General features: G+C 45.6%; 1 protein-coding gene across 1 annotated transcript in view; it reads right to left on the bottom strand.

Moving 5' to 3' along the window:
* Nucleotides 1-25,884, bottom strand: part of PLXNA1 (plexin A1) — a 291,520-nt gene that overhangs the window by 149,019 nt on the left and 116,617 nt on the right. The window lies entirely within an intron of this gene.

The following is a 25,884-nucleotide window of genomic DNA, read 5'->3' on the forward strand; positions in this document are numbered from 1 at the left end:
TTCTAGCCTACACTCTCTGCACTTTGCTAGCAGGAGATCTTGGGGGTAACTCAACTCCTTTCTCTGGGTCTCAGTTTCCCCATCTATAAAATGACAGGTCTAGACCAGGATGGCAGATTTAGACAGGGAAGAGAACTTCAACACAATCCAGTTTAACATTTTAAAGAAACTGAGGCTGGGAGAGTGTGACTTATCCAAAGACACTCAGGCAGTGAGGGGTGGAGAGAAGATACAAACATGGGTCTTTTAACTCCAAATCCAGAAGTCTCTAGGGCCCCTTCCAGTGCTAACCTTCCAAAATTCTGCAAGGGGGAAGGGATGAATGAAGCCCAGCTAGGGTGGGAGACATTCCTGAAACCCAATATGCAAAACAAAAGTCTGCTTTCCCTCCTCGCTCCCACATCCGCTCCAGGTCACCCCCTTGCCAATCCCTGGCCCCTTCTCTTAAATCAAACCAGACAGAACCAGAGAGAGCTCACTTCCAAAAGGAAAATAAATGCCTCAAGTGTCACTGGGCCAGCAACTTGAGTCATGGGCTAGAACCCTAGGGAAAAGTCCCAAGCCAGGTGAAGGAGGAGGGGAGAGTGTTCACATCCAGGCAAGGCAGGGAAGTTCTGCAGCTGGATCTCTGGGGACTGGGGTGGCAGAAGCCCAGCCAGGAGCAAGCTGCCCAAGGAATCAATTCATCACTCATCAAGTTTGTGGGGCACCGAAGCCCTGAGTCAGGAACTGCAGAATGGAGAGAAGAAAGAGCCTGGGAGAACTTACCATTTCATGAGAGAGCTAAAACAATCACTCAACCAATAAGTATTAAGCACCTACTGTGTGCCAAGCACTGCAGGCTCTGTGGTTACGGGGGGGGGGACAACAGCCTCTGCCTTCAATGAACCGAACAGTACTTAAAAAGAAACAATATCCGTACATGTAAGTCCACAAAAAATACAAATGAAACGTCTACAAGGTAATTTGGGGGTGCAGGAGACTGTAATTACCAAGGGGGATCAAGAAAGGCCTCATGTAGGAGGCAGCATTTGAGTTAGGAATGTAATATGGCCAGCCTGATTCCGCAGGAAGAAATTTGGTTTTGCAATCAGATGGCACAGATCTGAATCTCAACTCTGATTTCTTGTTCAGTCATTTCAGTCATGTCTGACTCTCCTTGACCCCCATTTGGCATTTTCTTGGCAAACCTACAGCAGTATCTCTGCCATTTCCTTCTCTAGCTCATTTGACAGATGAGGAAACTGAGGCCAACAGGGTTAAGTGACCTGCCCAGGGTCACATGGCTAGTAAGTGTCTAAGACCAGATTTGAACTTAGCAAGATGGGTCTTCCTGACTCCAGGCCTAGTGCCCTATCCACTGTACTTCTGAGCTAGAATAGATCAACCTTCCCAGGCCTAAAATACCACCACCTGTCCCAAAGTGCAGCCATTAGCCCAGAGAAGGTCAGTTAGCAGAGCAAGGGAGCAGGAAGTTAAGTGCCTCAAGGAGAAGCTGACACAATTTCAGAAACCAGGGTAAACCAGGAGGCCAGATGAAGTAGAGCTTTCAATGTCCTAGGAAACAGTGATGGGATCTCTGGTCCACTGCACTGTCAGGCATGTTCTTCATGACATGCAGCCACACTCCAAAGTAGGAGTCTACAGGGTCATGCTTATGTTTAGACACAGCACTGTCACCCCATATTGTGTTTTTACACACACACACACACACACACACACACACACACACACACACATGCACGCCCACACAAACACATTTGCACTGTAACTACTGGGAGCCCATACTCCCTAAAATCCTCCACAGAGCCAAAGCAGCCCCAAGACAAATAGGGACAAATGGATAAGAATGGGGCAGAGCCAGCATAGCCCCAGAATCTTGGAATCATGGATACAAAAATGGAAGGTTTGTTTACGGCTACGTAGTACAACATAATAGCTAGCATTTATGTAGCATTTTTAGGTTTGCAAGGCACTCTGTATGCATTATCTCATTTACCTCACAACATTCCTGGAAGGTAGAGACTACTACCCCCTTTTTAATAGATGGGAAAACTGAGGCAGACAGCAGTTAGGTGTCTAGCCAAGGGTCACACAGCTGCTAAGTGTCTGAGACCAGATTTGAACTCATCTCCCTGACTCCAGGCCCAGTACCCTGTCACTGCTCCACCTAGCTGCCTCAGTAACCACATCCCAACTGATGGAATGGCAGGTGTCCCTACCTAAAACATCCCTGACATTCAGTGATCCAATCTCTCCCTGAACATATTCAACAACAGGAAGCTCACTGCCTTAAGAGGTGACCCAGGGCATTCCCTGTTCCCTCCATTCTAGGCTGGGGGAACAGGACTGTGCTTTCCCTGGGGTCCAGGACATCTCTTTTTATTGCAACTACTGGACCCTGATTTTCTCCATCTGTTCACTCTCCTCCCTAGAAACACACACACACATACAACACAACACACACAGAGGCACACATATGCACACATATGCACACACAATACATACATATACACACAGAGGCACACACATGCACATACAACACACATATACATACACACACAGAGGCACACATGCACAAACATACATACGCACAGAGGCACACACACAACACACATACATGCACACGCACATGCACGCACACACACACACACACACATACACCCCTTCCTGCTTGTTCAGGTCTGACCTTCAGGTCATAGAGGCTGAGACCTGAATAAACAGCTGCCATCATCAATCCCAGCAAGCTCTTCACATGCACATGGGGCAGAAAGGTCTCTGGCTCCCCTCTGGGTCTTTAAGCCACTCCCACTTGCACAGGGAGTAGAAAGCCCTGTCAAGAGTGTCATCTTCCATTACCAAAGACCATGGCAGCTGGAGCCCAGGAACCCACACAAGGCCACTAAGACGCCTCGGCTGGCAGTTCCCATAAATCCATTTTCCCAACCAGAGACACCTGATGTACACTGGGACAGAGCAAGGTGGCGGGGTAGATGCAGGCTTGGCAGATCCACTACCCTCATCCTGGCCTGTAGCACAGACGTGGAACAACCCCAAATCCTGCCTTCAGCCAAACCAGATGGCTCTCCCTGTCCAGGGTGACCAGAATAAATACATTTGGGCAAGCAGATCTCTCCCTGAAATCTTGAAGAGGCAAAGCAATACTCTGCAGAACTGAAAGGCAAGAGAGTATTTCCCTGAGGACTCTTGGGGAAAAAGGAACATTCCTTTAAGGAACCCTGGAGAGAAAGAACATTCCATGACAAAACCCTGGGGAGAGAGAACATTTACCCCCTAGAATCCAGGGGAGAGTTTTTGTTTGGAACATCAGGAATAAGCCCTACCTGAACTGTCCCCCTCCAGACCCTCTGTGGGTCACTGCCCCAGGGGCACCAGTCAAACAAGTGAAAAATGAGAGATTTACCAAGGACTTCCTTTGAATCTGGCTCAGCCCTACAAGGAACACAAGAGGAAGGCATGGCCTCTGCTTTGAGGGAGCATATAGTCTAACTGAGAAGAGAATACAGACAGACAGACAGACAGACACACACACACACACACACACACACACACACACACACACACACACAAGAACAAGATCGAGTGTAGAGTAGAGAACCAAGTGAGTAACAGACGGTGACGCTGACAGAGTTCAGAAATCACCTGGGTGGGGTGGGATCTGACCCGGGCCTTGAAGGAAAGGCAGCATTTAGACAGAGAAGGGGGAGGAGGAAAGGTAGAGCAAAATGAAAAATCCTAGAACCTTAGAAACAGCAAAGCACCTGAGACGTGGCTTAGTCTAACCTCCCACCCCGTGTAGGAATCTCTTCTAGGATGCCTCTGACAGATGGTCAGTCTCTGCTTGAACATTTCCATTGATGGGGAAATCACTACCTACCCAGAGCAGCCCGAACTTGTGCTGGGACACTCCTTATTATGGCTACAAATGTTGGAAGACAGAAACCAGGCTTCGCCAAGTCTTCTCCAATGCTAAAACGTGGCAGTAATTACAATAATAATATACAGTATGTATTACAACACTATATATAAATAGTAATAATGGTCATCATCATAATCATATAATGAGCATTTCTATGGTGCTTTAAGGTTTCCAGAGGACTATACAATGGTCTCATTTTTCTGGAAAGGCCAGGATTAGATCTCAGGTCTCCTGACTCTCCCATCCAATGTTCTTTGCTATGCATCACCCTGCCTCCATCCATCAGCCTTGTCCAATAAAGGCTGAGTTTTCGTCATTCACTGCGGAAAATATCCCCATCTTCTGGGTCCCCTCCCAGACCCCTTTCCCATCCCTCTCCATTCAAAGTTGTTATCACTATGGTGCCCAACCAGAACCAGACACATGGACAGATGAGAGCTTGTAAGATGGAAGCAGCCTAGGTTCAACTGAGAAGATGCTCATCTATGAAGAGGCTATAAGGTAAGAATTCTTAACTTTTTTTTGTGTTAGGGACTCCCTTGGCAATCTGCTGAAACCTACGGACCCCTTCACAAAACAATATTTTTACACACATGTCATAAAATACATAGAATTAACAGAGAAAACTGATTATCTGAAAATTATTTTAAAAAAATTTTTTTTTTTAATTCACACACCACAGGTTAAGAATCTCTGCTGTAAGAAGTGATGATGTATGCTAGCTAGAAAGCACCCGGGACCAGAAGTTAGGAGGGTTGCATGCACACCATGGGCCTTCTGGGGGCTCATGTGTTCAGTGAATGCTTAATGTGCATCTGCAGTGTGCATGTCCTGGGCCTGAGAATAAGCCCTTCTTAATGGTATAATAGATGTGGCCAGGTGTGGTGACACATGCCTATAATCCCACAGCTGAGGAGGTTCAAGCTGATGAATCAACTGAGTTCAGGAGATCTGAGCAGCACTGGGGCTGGAGGGTAAAAGGAGCAGTTTAAACCTTCTAGGCCCATCAGTACTGGGCTCAGGCCTATGAGTGGCAGCTGCATTTCTAGTCTGGAAATGCAGGGAGACCCAGGCTTAAATACATGTGTGTGTGAGCACACATGCATAGACATATGCATATGTACATGCAAGTGTATATGTATAGACAGATCCATTCAACGGCTAGAGACAGAGCAGTGAAAGAGATTTTTCCGCTCTGTACAATTAAAAAGCAGGACCAGGCAATCTCTATAAGATTCCTTCTGGTTCTAGTGACTTTATAGTTCGATGACTTATCATCAAAATGTATCTGGTAAACAATGACTATGTATGAGAGCTAAAGACTGGTATGTAAAGCGTCTAAGGAAAGGTCTTGCCCTTAGGAGCTTATACTCCAGTTGGGAAGATGCAACATGAGCATCATGGTGGAACTCTATGAAATGGGTAGAAAACAAGGGAAAGGATTGTAATTGTTTCTCTGGGAATTTGTAGCTCCCTTCAAGAACCCTTTCCTCTTTTTCCTGAAGTTGGGTGTGCCCTCACTTAATGAGAGAATGAGAGAGAAAGAGAAAGAGAGAGAGAGAGAGATGCAAGAGACAGACAGAAGGAGGGACAGGGAGGAAAGAAAGAGAGGAAGAATGTGTACAAACATTAGAATACAATTACAGCATGAGCCCCCTCCCTTTTTTTTTGGTCTTCTGTATGTACAGCGGCCACTACAGTATCTAGCCCACAAATATTTAATAGATGTTCAATGCGTTAACTGGAATAATAAAAAAAACCACCTTGTGTGCCTTAGGTATGCAACCAACTGAGCACTAAAGATGACGATTTAGCATCTCCAATGTGCCCAGCTCTGTGCTGGGTGAGATACTCTCTAAGGAGAGCACACTCATCTTTTTTTTTTTTTTCCCTGAGGGACAGATGAGAATTACTTGGCATTTTCTAAATACATGCTAACTGATTGCCAGAGAGGAGAAGTGAGCTGGGGGATATGGCAGAAAGCAGCAGAAGGTGAAATCTTTGCCTTCCTTAATAATGGATGTCATCATTATGGCAAAGAGGGAGTGAGGACGGATATCTGGGTTTCAGCCTGAGTGAGTCCCTTCCTTCTCTCTGCCTCATTTTTCCAACTCTCTACAATTAAGGGGTAGGACTAGACAATATAAGAATCCATCGAGTTCTAACCATTTTACAATTCTACAGCTTATCATCAAAAGCAACTGGTGAACAATGACTACAATGACTACGTATGGGGCATGAAGAGAGAGATGCAAAGAGTCTAAGAAAAACTCCTGTCCTCAGGAGCTTATGTTCTAGCTGGGAAGATGGAACATGAGCATTCAAAGGGGTAATTACAAATACTTTTGCATCTACATAGAGTTAGACCACCAATTCATTACAGCAAAGAAAAGATATGAATTAGTAGAAATCTAGAAGAGGAATAATGAGAAATCAATATGGTATACAATTTTTAAAACTCAATCCTGAATCATTTAAACAGGTAACTAATAATGAAAAATGGGAAACAGAAATGTCACTAAGACCAATTACATTAATTTGTTCTATTTAACCAATGTAAATTCATTGTCACAACAAGAAGGCCAAAAGAGTGCCAAAAATCAGCAAAAGGAAGAAAGATGCAAACCAAGAAAAACAAAAGTTTAGAATGCAAATTCATTTGCAAAATCCTATAAGGAAGGTTAATGTATGACTACAAGTAGTACTGTCTCATGAAGCAGAGAGTAGTAGTGGAATGTGGTAACAGTCTAAGCAAAGCTATCTTTGAGTGTTTAAGGATGAAAGGGAAAAGACAACAAATGGAAAAGATGGAAAAGATCTGCAAAGATCTGCTTTCCCCATTTGAGTCATCACACTTGTGACTTTAATTTCACAATCCCAGATGTACTTATATGGAAGGTAGAGAAAGGACAAAGAAGGGAAAAGCAGAGAGAGCTTTGTGAGAGCTTTGAGGGATCAATATACAAGACTAATAAAAGAGGGAAAGGTAACCATTTGCCACAACAAATTATGGTATATGAACACAATGGAACAGCATAGTGACATAAGACATGGAAAAGGGATGGTTTCAAAGATACTTAATGATCTGAAAGTCAAATACTTGTTCACTAACACTAGGGAAATGTGTGTGAACAGATGCAGAAGGAAGGAGGCAGAGTGAGGAAAGCATCTTATAAAACACTAAAGAAAAACAATTTTGAAAGTCTTCAGAATTCTGAACAATGCCAATAACTAACCACCATTCCAGGGGACTGATGAGGTAACACACTACTCACCTCCTGAGGGATAGGAATGGACTCAAGGTGCACAAAGAGACAAATATTTTAGGACATATCAAGTTATTTTGCTTAAACATGCTTATTTCTTTAAGGGTTGCATTTTTTCTTTTTCTTTATTGGAGGAGAGGGAATTTGAGGGCAAGAGGAGATCTAACAATAGAGTTGCCAAAAAAAAAAAAATTTAAGAAAAGATGGTAACTAAAGCATTTTTAACAGGCACAGAAGAGAATATAATAGCTTACATTTTTAAAGCGTTTTTAAAAGAGTAAAATGCTTTACAAATATTATCTCATTTTATCCTCACAACTCTGAAAAGTAGATACTATTATCACTCCTATAAGGAAGTTCAGATGGGAAGCAGGCATGCAGGAAAGCTTTGAAAGTGACACATTTGCACCGAAGAGAAAAAAGAAAACTAAGAAGGAAGCAAAGATGGACAGCTCTGAACACAATGCATAGTATTTATGATATAGGCTTTCTTGAAATGGAAACTCATTGCCGTCTATTTTGAATCCTCTCACGTTCTGCTGTGCACATGGCAATGCTTTTTTTTTCTTATTTTGTATTATTTTAGTTTTAGTATTTAAGTTGATTTCTTTTTTCTTATTTTGTATTTAAGTTTAAAATAAAAAATTTTTTTTAAAAGTAACATGTTCAATTCATTGTATTCACATGTAAATGTGTCTATGTAATATAATATATATGAAATCAAGCTGTACATAATACAGATTCATGTTTTTATCTATAATCCTCCTTTCTATCCTTTTTGCATATTCAAGTTTTTTTGTGTTCAATAAATTCAGAATTTTAAAAATGAATATTAAATGCCCCCCTGGAATGTGTCTGCTACTGATGGGGAAGGAGTGATAAGGAAGATACAGCACACAGAGTCTAAGGTGAAGAGGAATTCCCTGTAGATAATGAGATCCTCCCTCTCCTGCCACTGACCATCCACACAGAAAATACCAAATGGATAAAAAAAAATCTTTGTGCCCAAATTATGACATGCACTTGGATGAAAAGGCTACAGAGTGTGTCTATCAGTACATACACGGGGACAGACAATATATACGAACCCCACATTGGGCCAAGAATTGAACCAGATGAAGAGGCTGATTGCAAAGCTCTTTGAATGACCCCTCTAGGCCCCCCCAGAAAGAGAGATTCATCTTTTAAATACCAACATCCCAACAGTGTTCTTGTAGCAACAACACATGGAATACAAGTCCCCAAATGAGTATCACACATGGTTGGAACAGGCTGCAACCACCACCAGTGAGGAATATGAAAGAAAAGGGACCAGAGAAATGGAAGATGGGAAAAGATGGTGGCCAGCCAGAGTGAACCACTCACTAGTGATATCCTCAAGATGTCAGGAGAAAGCAAGAAAGGCCTCCAGAATATTGCAATGGCTCTCCGTGGCAAACTTCTGGGAGGGCATGGATAAGACTCACGTGGGCATGGGGGTAGAGGAGCTGGAGAAAACTTCCAAACTGATCAGATCACGGGTCCATCTGTCTATCTCAGTGTGCTATTCTGTTGGAATGGGAAGAGCCCTGAACATGGGGTTCTAATACCAGCTTTGCCCCTTCTGGTTGGATCATCTTGGGTAAGTCACTTCTCTCTCCTCCATTTCTCTATCTGTAAATGATGAGGTTGGATAAAGTCATCTCTAAAGTCTCTTCCTTTCAAAAGCTTTTCAAACCTTAAAAGCACTATGCCAATTTAAGTAACTTATACTCGGGGACAAATGAATGAGTACAGACACTGAGTACAGTAAACATTTGGAGGAAAAATCTGGGAAAGGCTGAGGAGCTGAGCCTTGAACAAACAGGGCACAGACCGAGTGCATTCCAAGGAGAGAAGATAGGTGAAGAAAGAATGCTGGGGGTGGGGTGGGGGGCAGGGGGGAGGAATTCATATGTTCTATGCTGCAGCAGCAGGGGATAAACCTGTTTGGCTGGAGATAATGCTAGGCTGACTAGTAGCTGCCGGATCCCAGAGGGGCTCCCATGGTCACCCAAGCCTGGAGGAGGTCACTGCTCCTGCCTGGTATGTGACAGTGTGCAGTTGGCCTCCTGCCTCCCTCAGAAAGGGCTGTCACTCGCCTAAGTAGCTGACTCGAAGCCTGTGTTCCAGGCTGGGGGAGGATGGCAGAAGGGACATACTTCACGTCAGTGCCTTAAAAGATGTGGACTCAAGTTCAACATGTAAATTTATGCAAAACAGAAGGCAATTAGGACTGGGATTCAGAGCCTTGGAACCTCTGAAAGGTGTCCAGCCTCATACTGATCCACCCCAACTACTTAGCACCTTCCCAGTAATTCTTGGCTAATTGTGGGACCTCTTTGCAGTAGGTGGGAAGGTGGGCAAAGCCCCACAAACTGCAGCACAGAGAACCTCACCCTTCCTCTGTCCTTCTCAGGGCAGAAAGGCAAATCCTAAGAAAACAAGACAGGCTCCTACCTCTAGAACTAGAAAGGACCTCAAGGAGGCCCTAACTTAATCTCTTTTTACAGGTGAGGAAACTGAGGCCCATAGCGGTCAAGGGATTTGCTCAAGGTCACCCCAGCAGTAAAATAAGCATCAAAGGCAGAGGCTGAGCAGTGTGGAAGAGTACAGAGAGTTCTGGGTCAACCAGAAAGCCAGCTCCTAATTTTGGCTTTGCCACTTTGTGTGTGACCTTGGCCAAAACCCTTGAAATCTGAGTGAATTCAAACAGGTACCTTAGAGGTGCCCTATTCCCCTCCTTTTCAGTTAAAAAATAAAAATCGAGAGCCAGAGAAGGAGAGTTTTACTTTACCAAGAACAGTCAGTTATTAATTCACTCAACAGGTATTTATTAAGTCAGTGAGTCAATAAACAATTATTAAACACCTACTATGTGCCGGATGTTAAAAGTGCCAAAAGACAGAACCTGCCCTTGGAGAGCTAGCTCAATCTAATGGGGATGACAATGTAAATAAATATAGAAGACAAGCTATAGACAAGACCAACAAGAAATAAGTGAAAGAGGAAAGGAGATGAAGAGGGACTGGGGAAAGCTTCCTGAAGAAGATGGGATGTTAGTTGGGCCTTAACTCTGTCTAACAGCCCTGGGAACACTTACAATGGGCAGAAGAAGGTAGGCAGAACATGAAATGCCGAGTAACTTGTTGGGGTGAGGGAGGGGGTGCACAGCAGCACTCCTGACCCTCCCCCCCAACAGCCATGTTTCTGGGATAGAAACAGACTACAGTTCGGAAAAGATTCCAACATGGGTGAGTCACAAAAGTTTGTGGTATTTCGGAGGTTTTTACCCTTATTTCACCAAGAGTTCAGTCAGGGAGCCCCCACCCATTGCTCCAGCATTGTGGCTATCTGCTGGGGTGATGAATTTATTCACTAGACACACAAGTACCAGCAGATCTTCCCATCCTGTGCCGAACAAGAGGTCAAGGAGAGTCAAAGAGGCACTGGGGGAAAAGGGTTGGAGAAAGAGACCGGGCAGGAAACCCAAGGCCTGGGTCTAACGATCACAAGCTCACGTGGTGGATAGAAGGCCAAATTTGGAGTCAGTAAGACCCAAGTTCAAATGCAGCCTCAGACACTTAGTAACTGCATCACCCTGGGCAAGTCTGCCTTAGTTTCCTAATCGATAAAATGGGGGTAATATTAGCACCCACCTTTCAGAGTTGGGATTTTAATTGTAAAGTGCTTAGCACGTCTGGCACAGCACAGAAATGTCAGCTACTAGCTATTATTACCATTCTCCACATGCTTCCTTTCAGCTTTAAATCTGATGACTGAAGGTTCATGGCCAGTATTTGCTAAGTACCTACTTTGTGCTGTGAAGTATGTAATTAATCAATCAACTAATAAGCAGTACGTTCAAAATTCCAATCTATGTGAGACACGTGATAAAAGAAAAAAATCATGACAATAAGAAGAGTTGCTTAATATTAGGAGTAATTATGATGATGATAAAGGCCTGACAGGCAGTGTGTTGGTCTTGGAGCTAGGAAGACCTGGGTTCAAATCCCTCCACCTCTCCTATGGGGGATGACTTTTTCCCTAAGAGTGTAAGTTGAAATTCATGTAGTAAAGAGAATATTGAAGAAAAAGAATATTCGATTCAGGGTCAAAATACTGTTTTTTACTCTGCCTCTGATACTTCCAAGGCTGCTCTGGATCTCCTTCTCCTCCTCATTAACATAAGGAAGGTGGCTCCGAGGACCTTTAAGGTGCCCTTCCAATTCCACTTCATGAATCTGTGTGCCTCAGTTTCCTCCTTTATAAATGAAGGGGTGGGACCAGATGGCTCTAAAATCTCTTCCAGCTCGAGATTCTATGTTTCCCATAAACCAGTGTGGCTTCTATGGAAAGATTATTTAGGCCAGTAAGGGGAGATAAAGTTGGAGAGATAAGTAAGGACAAGACCTTGATGACCTTGAGGCAGAGGCTAAGGCAGGCTTATTCTGCCAACCCTGATTAACCTAGCACTTGGGAGAACTGGAGATGGTCACAGTGGGAAGGGCTGACAGATCTGTAGAGGGCTTCAGAGTTCACAAGGAGCCTTCTCTGGGCCACCCTGCAAGGCGACAAGGGCAGAGATCACGATTGTTCCCATTCTGCAGCTGAACAAACTCTGGTTCTGCTAAATATGCTTCTCCCAAGCAGGAAATGATTAAAACAAGTTGACCCAGCTGCTGGGTGACTGGGCTGGAATTCAAAATCAGGTGAAGGAAGGTGACTGACCAGGAGTACGGCATGCCTGCCCATCCCTGTGCTGTACACCAGGTGCATTCTGGGACACCATCTCTAAAGATGGTGAGGGGAATGTGTGGGCCACAGGGATCCCCCACAGCTCAGGGATCAGTCCCAAAGAACAAGCTGGCAGCCTCCAAGGTCTGCTCCTGCTGGGGTTTACAGACAAGGGTGTTTGGGAGGGAAAGAGAGGAAAGGAGGGATTAGGAGTGTGCAAGGCCAGTTTGAGGGAATGAAGACAATACGAACAGTCCCCTTCTCCCTCTTTCCTGCCCAGCCTCCTCAGTCAAAAGTTGATCTGACTCGGCCCCACAAGGGTCTCTGGACAAGCCAACAGGTGGCATTTGACAGCTCAGGCCTCTATAGAGAATTTCAAGGGGTGCAGAAAAACAGCTTGAACAGATGCAGCCGTCTGTCTGTCTGAATGACCACCTGCCACACTTGCCCCCAACTGTGCCTTTGGTAAATTTCCCTCCCAAGCCCCTTTCATACATTCAACAAGTCTTTATGGAGTCACTCTTGCCCAGCTCTGTGCTGGGAACTGTGGGTGGCAGAGAAAACAGAATCCCTGCCCCCTTCCCTTCATTTCCCCACCTATCATCCCCAACCTCGGATTCTGGCTGAGGAGAAAAGATGAACTCCTATAAAACCAAGCACCAAGTACCACAGAGTTGTGTGCTAAGCTTTCCGAGACAACCCTGAGCAGATAATTGAAAATGAATAGAAGAAACATGGAATGAGCAAGAGTCAGGAAAACTGGATCAAGTCAACACTCACCAACTATGTGACCTTAGACTGATCCCTTTCTTTCTCTGGACCTCAGTTTTCCTTTCTATAAGATGAGGAGGCTCTGGGGTCCTCTACCTATAATCCTATGACCCTGAAGTTAGCTAACAGTTCCTACATTTTATGTTCCAGTTGTCCCTATAGCTAAAACATTCCACTGACATTCTGTGTTCCCTCTGAATGCCAACATTTTGGGCTCCGAGATTCTTTCCAGCCCTAACATTCTATACTCTAAGGCTGCTTTCTAGCTCTGACATCCCATGTCCTCTAAAGGCCTTAAAATAGTTTGTATTCTAAGGTCCCTTTCATCTCTAACATACTGGTTTCCAAGGTCCCTCACAGCTCTGACATTCTATGTTCCAAGGTCTCCTCTAGCCCTGACACACATGCTCTGAGGCCCTTGGAATCTTGGAACATTCTATCAGCTATGGTTCCACCCAGCTCCAATATTCCATATTTTAAGGTCCCTTTCAGCTCCAACATTCTATCTTCTAGGGTCCCTCCTAGTTGGGAGAGTTTATACTCTAAGGTTCTTCCCAGTTCTAACATTCTGTCTTCTAAGGGCCTTTGCAGCCCATCATTCTAGGGGTCTGATATCAGCCAAACTAGGCTAGAAAGACCTGACTTCCTTCTTCAGTGGGGAGGTCTGGGCACACAAGGTACATTCCAGATACCTCTCAGCTCCCCACCCCCTGCACTCCCCTCTTGGCTCTGCCTACCAACAGCTGCTCTTCAAAAGAATATGCATCCTTCTGTCCTTGGGGATCAGGGCTGTGACCTCCACAGGGCAACAGCTGGGCCCTGTGACTGGGACACCCTGCCCGCCCCCAGACACACATGCACTGTAGTCGGCTGCTTGCCCTCCCACCGTGGCCTTGCAGGCAGCTGAGGCTTGGCTCTCACTCACCAACAGCCTGCCTGAGCCCATCCCAGGGAATTAAGTGGTCAGCAAACATTCTTGCCATATTTCATTCATGAAAACACTGACTTTCTTTATACATCTCCCCTCTTCTCACTGAGGAGAGATGTCCTGGAGACAGTGAACAGGAGACAGTGAATACACCCACCACAACTGACAGCTATGTTTCTTTGACTGGCCAAGCTAATCATTTCCTCAGGCAATATGTTCTTATAGGCACTTTCACATCTATTAAATAATCTATCAGCCCTGTCTACACTTTACAAATTGAGAAACTGAGGCCTGAAAGAAGCTGCTTTCTCTCAATCACCCAGCTAGTCAATGGCAGGCTCTCCTGCCTCCTGGTCCTGGGCTCTTAACAATGGGCCAGGTCAGGGATAGTCTGATCTATTCCTCTGGTTTGGGGGATCCCTTCCCCCACAGAACAACCAATGCATTTGAGATCTGGCAGATCTCAGCAAAACCACCCAGAGGAATTTGGCATATGGTCTATGTTTCACCCTCCCACTTCCCGAGCCACCCACAGGGTTCTGTGGAGCTGTGGAGTAGGAAGAGGGCAGTGAAGGAAGGGCTGGCTCTGCTTCACCAACAAGAGCAAAGGGGAGGAGGGGGAAGGCAAGCAAAGAAACCTCATGCCACCCCCCACTCCCCAGAGGTATCTGACCCGGTCATCACTGAACAAACCTTAGGATCAATGATCTCACACACACACACACACACACACACACAGAGACACACACACACACACACACACACACCCTCTCCAGGGATACAAAGCAGTACTAGACATGGCCCTAGTCCTCAAGGAAACTCACAGTCTAGAGAGAAAGAACATATAGACAAAACGCTTTAAAAAAAAAAAAAAAGAGGAGCAGCTGTAAAGGGCCCCAAACTAGGAGTCAGACAACCTATACAGATAGTCCTGGGCCAGTGTCTTAACCTCCCTTTGGGTTTCGGTTTACCCAACTGGGGTAAACTTGGGGTGTCCCCTCTCAAGGCTCTGTCCTGAGTTTTCTCCTCTTTTCACTCTATACAATCTCACTGGGTGATCTCATCAGCTCCTGTGGGTTCAACGAACATCTCTAAAGATGATACCCAGCCCAGATCTCTCAAGTGAGGGACAATCCTCTATCCCTAACAGCTGCCCAGACATTGCAAACTAAGTGTTCTGTAAGTATATCACACTCAGCAAGTCCAACACAGAACGTATTATCTTTTCGCCAAACCCTCCTTCCTTCTCATCTGTCCTACTACTATGGAGTAATGATCCTTCCAGTCACCCTGGCTCAATGTTAACCTCGCCTCTTAACTCTCACCCCATAGATCTAAGCCACTGAAAAATTCTATCCTTTTTACCTTCCCATGATCTCTCCTACACATCCCCTTCCCTCCACTCACATCATCACCATCCCAGCTCAGGACTTCAACACTTCTTGCTTGGATTATTATCTTTTATGCTTATACAAAACAAAACTTCATATTAGCCATATTAAAAGAGAACAAAATATGCTTCAATAGGCATTCTAAATCCATCAACTCTCTGAAGATGGATAACATGTTTTATCACGAGTCCTTGGCAATTGTGATGGGTCATTGGGTTGATCCGAGTAGCTAAGTCTGTCAAAATTGATTATCTTTACAATATCTGTTATTACGTAGACTTGTTCTCCTGGTTCAGTTCATTTCACTTTGCATCAGTTCATACAAGTCTTCCCAAGTTTCTCTGAAACCATCCCCTTCATCATTACTTACAGCTCAATACTATTCCACCACATTCCTATATTACATCATGTTTAGCTATTCCCCAATTGATGGGCATCCCAAATCTTTGCCACCACCAAAAGAAGAGCTATAAGTATTTTTATCCATATGGGTCATTTTCCTCTTTCTTTAATCTCTTTAGGGTATAGATCTAGTAGCAGTATCCGTGGATCAAAGGATATACACAGAGAGAGAGAGGGGGATATTGACAGAAAGACAGAGACAGAGAAAGAGACAGAGACAGAGAGAATGTTTAATTTGCTTGGACTACTAATTACAACAGTTTTCTAACTGGTCTCTTGGCTTCAAGTTCCTCCAAAACAGTCTTCAATCAATGTTTTTGCCTTTATTTCTATCATAGCAATTAACACAGTGCCTGGCACATAGGAAACATTTAATAACTATTTCTCAACTGACCTAACTATAAAAACAACTTTAAAAAAAAGTCCTTTCCAAGGTTTATTAAATCACACCAACCTCTGAAGATCTTATTGTTTCTAGATGGCATCCCAGAGGATGGGGATAGGAGCAAACGGGAGAGACAAGGGGTAAATCAAGGAAACGGGTGATGAATCCCCAGAAGCTGGGAAATGATCCCAAGGACTCGAAAGAAGCGTTGTTGAGTCAAACAGACATCCTGGCCCCAAAATATCTTCCTGGAGGAGTCAGGGAGGAAGCCTGGCAAGCTGTTAGGTTGCCGTGAACCCAGAGAACCGATACTGCCGGAGTCAGCCCCCACGCCCCAGGCACCCTGATCTGTGGAGTCTATACTAATCCTGAGGAGGAGAAGGGAAAGACGGAAGCACCCCCGAAAGGCTGCTGTCTCTCACCCCCAGAAATAATCCTCGTTTAATAAAGATTAATCCAAGCTGAGCCTGCATTCCAGGCCTGACAGAGCCTCAAGCTAGAGAATCCTGGAGTTTTAATTACATCAGCATAATAAAGCCAAAAACAGGGTAATACTTAATCTAAATCAATGTTCATAAGGCCAAAAAATGAGAACAAGCTTGCTCAGACTGACAGATCTGACACCAGTTAAGCTAACCAGATTCCAAAGGAAAGTTATTAATGGTTCGGCAAGCTTCACCCACGCTGGCTGCTCCAAGCCCGGGGAGAAGCTATCAGGCCAGCAGCATCCATCTGCCCAGGTGCACACCCAAAGCCCTCACCCAGAAATGACGAGTTCAGCACCTCTAGGCCACCTCCACCTGGGGGGATTCTGAAGCCATTCTGACACCCTCTTGACACCCCCCACCGCAGAGCAGGAAGGTCTAGGGGACAGCTTGATACAGCAGGAGCTGGGCTTGGAGACGGAGGCCTGGGTTCAAATTTGACTCTGCAGCTTCCCCTCCCTTCCACCTCAGCTCCCTCATCTGTAAAAGGACTGGCTTGGATTTGATACAGTTCAATGAATATTGATTAAGTAGCTCCTTTCTGCACTAGACAGGGCAAAACTGAAATAGCTTCAGCTCACAGGGGAGAGACAAGGAAAGACCAGGGAGTAAATGTAAAATCATTTCAAAAAGGAGGACAAAGTGTGATAAACCGGGAAGGGCAGGGGAGGTGAGCAAGGCCCCTGGCTGGAGGTGAGACTGGAAAGGAGCCCATTAGGAGGGAGGAGGGGGTGCCATCCCAGACCACAAGGGCAAAGCCACAGAGGGAGGAGCAGAAAGACCCAGCATCACCAAGCCCACACGCCCCCTTCCAAATGGGGACCATTACTGTCACCCTCTTTGCCTTCGAACTTGTACATGTGCCCACATACCCACCTCTGAGAGCACAGGCTCTGGAATCAGAAGTTCTAGGTTCAAAGCCCACCTTGGACACCATTCACCTGTTTCACAGGCAACAGGACACTGTACTACCTGCATAACCTTGGATAAGAGTCAGCATCAATAAATACTTATTAAGCACCTACTATGTTCTGGACACTGCTAAGCGTTGGAGATACAAGGAAAGGCAGATAAGAATCCCTGTCCCAAGGGGCTTACAGTCTAATTAACTGTGAATAAGAGTCAGGGTCAATAAACATTCATTGTTACTGTTCCGCTGTGTCCAGCTCTTCCTGAAGCCATTTAGGGTTTTCTTGGCAAGGATACAGGAATGGTTTGCCATTTCCTTCTCTAGTTCATTTTCCAGATGAGGAAACTGAGACAAACAGGGTTAAATGACCCGTCCAGGGTCTCACAGCTAGTAAGTGTCTGAGGTCAAATTTGAACTCAGGTCTTTGACTCCAGGCCCAGCACTCTCCACTGCAATACCTAACTGCCCATGAGCCACCTAACATTCATTAAGTGCTCTCTATTCTCCAGACAATTCGATTAAGTGCTGGGGGTACAACGAAAAACCTATGACAGTCCCTGCCCTCAAAGAGCCTATCTAAAGGGAGAAGACCACACATAAAAAGAAACAGAACTGAGGGAGTGGTAGTGGGGGTGGGGGTGGAGCATGATGAAGCCCACAGCCAGTGGAGGGGAATGAAGTGATCTGAGGTCAGTTTTGGAGTTGCTATCTTGCAGAACAAGGAGTTTCTGGAGGAAAGCAGCCAGGTAGATAAGTCAATTACACAGCCTGGACCTCCGTTTCTGTAAGATGAGGGGGTTGGTTCCTGCCAGCTCTGACTGAGAATTTCCAAGAGATAAAGGAGGTGTTTCCAACACTATCTAGCCAACCCCTTCAGAACCATAAACACTCCCTACGTTCCTTCCTCCTCATGTCTAGAAGCCCAAAGCAGAGGGAGCAGGTGCTGAAGAAAGAAGGAAGGCAAGATGGTGCCTGGACAGAGCAGAAGGTGGAGCTCAAGGAGTTATGGGCCAAGGCTGGCTCTGCCACCTCTTATCTCAGGATTCAGGGCAAGTTACTTGACCTCTGGGAGCCTCGGTTTCCTCTGTCAAATGAGGGGGTTATACTAGGTGACCTACAAGTTCTTTTCTCGTCCCAAAGCTTTGTGAGCCTAGCAATGTCTGTCTCGTTCAGTTTTTTTACTGACATTTCCTCGCTCCCTAGTAACTTCTTCTTCAACTTTGGCGGGGCGAGAGAGGAATGTACAAAAGTATGCCCTTTGGTAGGGAAAACACTCCTTGGCATAGGACCAGAACAGGAACCCCAGTCAAATGGGTGATGATGGCCACTCCATTGTAGCAGGAACCTGAAAGTGCTAAGCTCAGAAACCAGACTGAGCAAAACTGTCTCTGTCTCCCTGTCCCTGTCTATCTGTCTGTCTGTCTGTCTGTCTGTCTCTCTCTCTCTCTCTCCCTCTCTCTCTCTCTCTCTCTCTCCCTGTCATTCTACCTCTCTGTGTCTCTCTCTCACTCCACCTTTTACTCCAGGCTCTTATACCCCAAGAATTCCAGCAATAAGGGCTCTGCCCTGTCCCAGTTCATTCTCCCATCTCCCCCAGGCACAGAGAATCACAATTTGAACCAGCTGATTTGGTAGCTCATGTCCTTAACTCCGATCATCTAATGAGTGCTTCCAAGAGCACTTACTGTTTGCCTGCCTGACACAAAGGGACAGGGGGACAATACCCAAGCAAGAAAGACCAGGTCCCAAGAGTAGCCATGTCCTGGCCTTAAATCCAATATAAGGAACATACGGTGTTGACTAGAACCCTCTGATTACAGACCTGCCTGGGTGAGATGCTGACCTGGGACTTTCCAGTGCAAAATGGAGCTAAGCTATGGGGTCTGAGGAGACAGAAAGTGAGAAATTCTCTCTGGGTGGTATCCTTTTTGACTTTCCAAAGCAAAGCAGTGAATGAATGAACTCTCCCCCACTCTTACTGGAGCACCATCTTGGAGATTGGCCCGGCTCTGGGGAGCTGGCCAATTTCAAGGAAAGCAACCAACTCCTTCTATTGGCTCCAAGTACCAACCATCTGGGGTAAACTTTCCTGGGGAAATAGGCCCTCCCCTTTTTGTCCCCTCCTGTTCAAATGCTGGCAGATGGAGATAGGGCTATCCCGGGCAGAGTTTGGAGGACAGGACCAACTCGATGCTCCAAAAATAATTTCTCCTTCTCCCATCCTACATTCTAAGGCACCTTCCATCTCTACCATAAGGGTCTTCCTGCTTCATGTGATTTCATAGGATTCACGGGATAATCACAATCACTCACACTGATATAGCATTCGGCAGTTTACAACGTGCTTTTCCCCAGGACCACCTGGTGAAGAATGTATTGCCAGGATTCCTGTACCCAATCACACAGTCCAGGATTATAGCATATTCACCAGTTCTAGAGATCAGGAGGAAAACTGAGACCCAGAGAGTGACCCAAGTGACAGCTCAGAGTAGACAAAAGAATAAGGATGTGACCTCAAATCCAGTCTTCTTCTATAACCCCCCCACACACACACTGTCACTAGAATAGGGAAGGGAGCTCCCAGAGGAGGAAAAGCCGCTTTATCAAAGCAAAATGGCACCATCTCTGCAACTTATTGTCTTAAGAGACTTGCCCAGAGCACCAAGAGGGTTAGGTGATCTTCCCAGGGTTACATAGCCAGCATGTATTAAAGATGGTACTCGAAAAAAGGTCTTCCAGACTTAGAGGCCAGTTACTCATTACTGCCCCTGCAAACCACTGTTTGCCACAGAAGGTCTACCCAACATGCTCCAAGCCTTTCCTCGATCCTAAATGTGCCCCTGAACGTCTTCCACTCACTGCTCTCAGTCACCACCTATGTGATTAAAAAGAAAAAAGCTGATTCTTGTTCCACAAGAAAGTCCTTCAAATACTTGAATACAACAAGAATGTCTTCTCCTTTGTCTCCTCTCCTCAGGGCTAAGTTTCTTCAAGTAAGCATTATGCAGCATGTCATCCCATACCCTCCCCTTCCTGGTGACCATCCTCGAAGCACACTCCGCATGATCAATGTCCTTCCCAAAACAGAGTGCTCAGAACTAACATGGTGGTCTGTGGGTGGTCACGTGTGGTCCAACCAAGAAAGAACATTACAGGACCAGCTCCTCCCTCTTTCTGTCGCAATGCCTGCTTTTTATGAAACCAAAGTTTGTATTAGACTTTCATACTCTTGATACCAAACTGCTGATTCACCCAAGGACTGACATCTAGCCATAAGCCTTCCTCTGGGCAAGGGTGGCAGACTGACCTGGGCCTCAACTGGCCCAGAAGTTATAAGAACCATCTGAGCAGACCCAGGCAGGTCAGATGGCCAGGGGGCATGAAGAGTCACATTTCTAGATATTCATAATCCATTCCTTTATTAACACCTTCTAGAAGGTTGCTAGTTTTTCTCAAGTCCTGTGGCAGCTGGCTATTCATTTCTCCATGACCTTTTCCTTTGTGTTCTTTCACTAACCTGGGCTCTATCCTTCTTCTCAGTACAGGGACCTGTATTCACCAAGGCTGTTGGATTCTCTCTGGCTTGTTGCCCCTAAGCCTTAAACTCTCTCCTGCCTCATCTCTACCTCCCTGGCTTCCTTTGAGTCTCAGCTAAAATCCCTTCTTCTACAGGCAGCCTATCCCAATCCAGCCTTGGTACGAGCTCACCTTCCCTCAACTGGTCAGCTCCCATGAACCACAGAGTGGTTCGCATGGTGTCTCCCCGTGAGATGGGAAGCTGCCTGAGGGTAAGGACTATCTTTTGCTTTTCTTTGCATCCCGTGCTTAGCACAGTGCCTGACACAAAGCAGATGTTTAATAAGTGTTTGCTGACTTGTCCTGACTTCTTACTATGAGTTTATTTATTCTGGATTTCAATTCCTCATTAGCCACCCTGTTTGATCTTTGTCAGCCCCCAAAGTATTTTCCTTAGTAGTGAAGACAGAAGCAAAACAAGGGATGAGCAGATGTGCATCACACCTCTTGCCCATCATCCCTGTCTCAGCTGCCACAAATAGAGAGTATCCTTATCTTCTTTTCCCAAAATAACTTTCTACAAAGGCCTGAGTGATTCCTATTGCATACTTGTGCCATGCAAGACTCACTGGCTCTTGAAAGATAATCTGCCACACCTACAGTCATCTTTTTCTTCCTTTTATCCCCCAGCCTGGGCCTTCCTTTGTCACTCAGGCTGGAAGGCACAAGCCCTATCCCATTGCTGACTGGCACCTAAGCTCTGGCCTAGGCATCCAGGGGACCACCTAGATAGGGGCCCCACTTGGTGCAGGGCCCCTGTGTCCAGAGGACCCCCCAGATAGGTGTCCCACTTGGTGCAGGGCCCCTGCATCCAGAAGACCTCCAAATAAGCACCCCCTTGGTTCAGACTCCCGATCAACTTTAGCAGCTCAAAACCCCCAAGCTCAAGAGAGCCACCAAACTCACCCTCTTCTGGAATTGTGTGGCTATATTCAGCCTTACACACCTGCCCTCATTTCCAAGTCTTTTTTAACAATCTATGTTGCTCAAGTAGCTCCCTGGACATCTGCATGACTCTCCTCAGACATCTCCTCCTCTGATGCTCCCGACTCCAAATCCAGTGCCCCTCAATTAGACCTCCCTCTCTCCAGGCAGATGTCATAATTCAATAGCAAAAGGAAACAATTAGCAAATCCAAGAACTGAACTATTTTTTTTTTTAATCATGACTCATCACTTCTTAATTTTAAAGAAGACGATCCGGGCAAGCAATAGCTACATTTCTTAAATGATCACAGCAACAAAGCTTCGGAAAACTGAGCCTAAAAGTAAATAAGATCCTTCAGCAAAGCTGAGTGAATCACAAAGGTGTCTGGCCTGTCGCACGAAGGACTCACCAGATCTGGCCTCCAGAGCTCCCTTCTCTAAACCCCAGGAGGGCTGACCATCTATACCTCACAATTAGTCCAGCCTGAATTTGGGATCACTGCAATTAAAAGGAGGCAAATCTCAGTTTCCCCACTTTAAAAATGAAAGACAATGCCTTTCACAGGTGAATGCAGGTTCCCAGACCAATCGTTCTCTTTCCAATCATACTGCGCACTTCCTCAAGGGCACAGAACATGTCTTATGGCCTTGTATCTCTGCACTCAGTGCCTAATGGAATGGCACTCAATAAATGCTCATTAGGTGATTGATTATCTTTCAGAGCAGACCTGTAAACTGTACTCTGACTCATGATTTTGCTAATTGTTCTTCCCAGTTGGGAGACATTGCCTTGAGCATGTCTACCACTCTCCCCCCATTGATGTCAACGAAGTAGATAGCACAGAGTAATGGGAAAAACCATAGAGTTTTAGGGGCAGCTAGGTGGCACAATGGAGTCAGAAGGACCTGAGTTCAAATGTGACCTCAGACAGTTGATACATACTAGTTGTATGACCTTGGATAAGTCATTTAGTCTCAACTGCCTTGTCTTCCTCAGTCCAAAAAAGAAAAAAAAAGTTTTAAGCTGGTGGAGCACCCTTTCTTCCTGGGCACTTTCTCCTCCCTGGATTTCAACGACCTTGATCAGCCTTGTTTCTCTTGCACCTTCTCAGAATCCTTTACTGGTTTAACATCCCTAACCTGCCCCTAAGTGGGGATGTTCCCCAATGTACCAGCCTAGCTCTTCTGTTCTTCTCAGGGCCTCCAAACGCTCATGGACTTAACCATCACCTCCATGTGGATGTGTCATGGATGGATGTACATATCCAGGCCCACTCACTGCCTTGGACTTTGGTCCCACATCTCCAACTGCCTATTGGACATTTCCAATTGAATGTTTCAGAGATCCCACTTAAGTCAATCTATTCAAAATGGAACTCATCTCCCCTACCCCATCCTCCTCTCCTAAACCTCCCTCCTTCTGTCAAAGGCATCAGCTTTCTTCCAGTCTCCACATTCACAATCTCAGTGTTATCCTGCACCTCTCACTTGATACCGTTACACCACAATGGTCAAATCTTGCCATTTCTACCTCGTTGACACCCAACACCTTCTCACGCCTCACACAGCTACTAACGCAAGGGAGGCCTTCACCTGTTCTTGCTCAGATTAGTACAACCACTCTACCTAACTGATTTCCCTGGCTCAAACCCCTCCACACCACTACCACTGCCGCCACACTCCATGGCTCCCCACTGCTTTTAAGATTCACTCGAGACTCTTCTGTTTAAAACCCTTCACAATCTGACCCCCAACCTATCATTTCAGCCTTACTGGACATTACTCTCCTCTACAAGCACACTGCAAGATCCATATGGACTAGTCTTCTCTCTAGTCTTCACACACACACACACCCTCATCTGTGTGGGCCCTCACTGGCCCTCCCACATGCCCTGGATGCATTGAAAGTGCCTTTTCTCAACTGCATTCTATTTATGCTGTGTATATTTTGCATATGCTCATATGCATATATGCTCTTCCCCATGGTAGAACAGAAGCTCCTTAAAGGCAGGGGTGGCTAAATGTTTGTCTTTGTACCCCCAGTACCTCATACAATGCATGGCACACACTAGATGTTCAACAAATGTTTGTTAATCTCATAGGAAAGTTAGAATAGACAGACTGACTGACAGACTGACAAAACAGAAAGATAGAAGGACTGAAATTGGGTGATTCTGGGCACATCAGAGACTCTCCCTCTATTCAGCACAACACAAGTTCTCCATGACCCAAAAGGGAAAAGCAGGCCCAATATCCCTGCAAGACTTTCCCATAACAAGCCACAAAGCTGAGGCTGACAGGCTGTTATGGAATAAAGAGGCTCTGAGGACAGAGCCCCTGCCCTTGGATGGGCCTGCTTAAGGATGAAGAGCCAGGTCAGTTTAGGGAATCAGGCCTCTAATCAGTTGTCCAGCTCCATGACCCCAAGGTCTCCAAGCCCCTGCCAGCCCTAGCCAGCTGGCCTGCCTGCGCCTGACCAGATGGTCCCTCTAGCCCCTGTGCCAAACAAGAGCTATTTCCTGACAGACCACTGCCCAAGAGAGGCAGCTGACACCCTGAGCAGCCCCAGCTGTCTGCCGGAAAGGTGGATCCATCCCTCCCTCCCCCCTTCCAACCCAGGCAGCAGCCGCAGCTCTGGCCGACCCCAGGAATGAGGCCGAGTGGAGAGGGCTGGGACAAAGGTCCCATTCTCCCCCATGCCAACCCCAGGGGGTGAGGGGAGGGTGGTTATCTGAGGCAAGGCCAAGACGGAAGCCAAGAGAGACACGCGCTGACTAAAGGCATGGGACAATCCATGGGACCCTAGTTAGTACCTTCTTACAGGGTGGCCCCAGAGTCAGGGAGGACTCCAGCCCCACTGGTCTGCTCCCCATTTCCCCAGCAATCTGCTCACACTATGACCCCTAAAACACCCAAACAAATTCTGCTCATTCTTGTAGGTCTGATTCAGGCTTGAGTGGCTCTAAAAGGATTTTCCTGGTCATACAGATTTCTCTTCTCCTCGGCTTGCAGCACTTGGGATCACCGCACCCTAAAATGTTCTGCCTTGAGGGAGCTAGGGTTTGAAAGATCTGAGCTGGACACCCCTGAGGACAGGGGTGATTTTTGCCTTTCTTTGTATCCCCCATACCAAGTGCAGTGCCTGACACATAACAGATGCCTCATAAATGTTTGGTGACTTTTACAGATAAGGAGACTGAAGCTCACAGAGCAGAAGTGATTTGCCAAGTTGTATCTGACAAAGCCAGGATTCAAACCCAGGTCTTCTGACTCCAAACCCAGTGTTTTCATTCAACTCCATCACACACTAGACAACTCAGTCTTTAATTAGCTTCCCCCAAAAGGACCAGGAGTCAGGAAGACCTTTGGCAACAGTCACTTAAACCCCCACACATCTCAGTGTTCTCATCCTTACAGTTACAATATAAAATCCGTGAGATCAGGGACGGTGTCTGATTTCATCTTTCATTTCTCCCAGATCTTAACCCTGGTTCTCTTAACAAAGGAGACATTTAATAAACATTGAGTAGATGAATGAGTGAGTGAGTAAGTAGGTGGGTTCAATCAGCTGATCTTTTTAAAGCCTCCTGCTTCCAACATTCTAAGTAATAAAATGAATAATTAACAGTAATAGCCAATATTTACGTATTGCAGTACATTTTCCATACATTATCTCATTTGTTCCTCCTCATCTCCCTGTGAGATAGACCCTATCAGATATTTTAGTACCCAATTTACAGAGGAGAAAGTTGAGGCCTAGCCATCTAGTAAGTTTCTGAGGCAGGATTCTAATTCGAACCTCTGGGTTCCCAGCCCAGGGCTCTGGGCATTCTTGTCACTCTCCCACCCCTACCCTACCAGGCACAGTCAAGTATCTTAATTCATCTCACTCTTAAAAAAAAAAAAAACCAAAAACACTTTTTAAAAAAAGAAATGTAATTTGGGTATTTGCAAAAGCAGGATACATTTAAAAAAAAACATAAATGCATCTCAATTAATAAAATGAGATAAGCCAATGAAAAGGATGTCAAATTACAAGAGGCCAAAACTGTGAAATAATGTGTCCCAAATGGAAAAGCCCTGTAACCTCGAGGAATTCATCGCTAGACCCAAACGTAAGGACAAGCTGAAGGAAGATTTAATATACTG

This window comes from Notamacropus eugenii, chromosome 3 (assembly GCF_028372415.1).
Source record: "Notamacropus eugenii isolate mMacEug1 chromosome 3, mMacEug1.pri_v2, whole genome shotgun sequence".
NCBI classification, from domain to species: Eukaryota; Metazoa; Chordata; class Mammalia; order Diprotodontia; family Macropodidae; genus Notamacropus; species Notamacropus eugenii.